General features: G+C 44.9%; 1 long non-coding RNA gene across 1 annotated transcript; it reads right to left on the bottom strand.

Moving 5' to 3' along the window:
- Nucleotides 1-187: 187 nt before the first annotated feature.
- On the bottom strand, nt 188-589 carry LOC107581040 (uncharacterized). The gene is made up of 3 exons (XR_001608765.1): nt 491-589; nt 352-416; nt 188-267 (listed from the first exon to the last, which is right to left on the bottom strand). It is a non-coding gene; the product is annotated as an uncharacterized lncRNA (long non-coding RNA).
- Nucleotides 590-759: the final 170 nt, after the last annotated feature.

Consider the following 759-nt stretch of genomic DNA (forward strand, 5'->3'; position numbering starts at 1 on the left):
CTATGGTATTCTGTGTTGTTACTAAGTGGTTGCTAGGGTGTTCTGGGTTGTTACTATGGTGTTTTGGATAGTCGCTGGATAGTTCTGGATAGTTTTTATAAAATTAAAAATGAATGTTAAATTGATGATTTGCTCTGCATTGCGAGTTTTTATCGGATGATTGGCAGTAAGATTTTATGACGATTTACCCGCCAATGCCAGCAGCAGCTCGCCCAGACTCTGCTGGTATAGATCAAGCGTGTCGTAGTCCTCGGCGCCGCTCTCCTCCTGCACACATCACAACTTCATTACCCATCATGCAACACTGCAGCTCACATGACACACATGCAAATGAGCCGTCGCAACACTTACCCGGCCAACAGCAGTGGACGCCACTTCCAGGGCCGCCAGCAAACGCGGCTGATCTCTGGACATTTCTGTGAATGCAACGAAGATCTGAACGTCAGAACTGGAGTGAGATATTAGATATTAACAATGCAGCACTGCTTACCTATCAATATGTTCCTGGTTGATTTTGCCTCCTCAAAACTGATTTTGTTGTCCGATCTGACCAGCGCTTTGAGCTCCTCGGCACGAGAAACATACTGATTCACCTGAGAGGAAACAAATGAGCATCCAGTAAACTGGATCAGTGTTAAGAACTAAGTTTATAATTGACCGTTCGCAAAAAGCTTGATTGACAGGCGATCTGACCAATCATAACGCAGAATCCACCATCTTGTCCGGCAAACAAATCAGACGGGAGACTAGATTAACTTC

Source organism: Sinocyclocheilus grahami, unplaced genomic scaffold, assembly GCF_001515645.1.
Source record: "Sinocyclocheilus grahami isolate Dianchi unplaced genomic scaffold, SAMN03320097.WGS_v1.1 scaffold66305.1, whole genome shotgun sequence".
Lineage (NCBI taxonomy): Eukaryota > Metazoa > Chordata > Actinopteri > Cypriniformes > Cyprinidae > Sinocyclocheilus > Sinocyclocheilus grahami.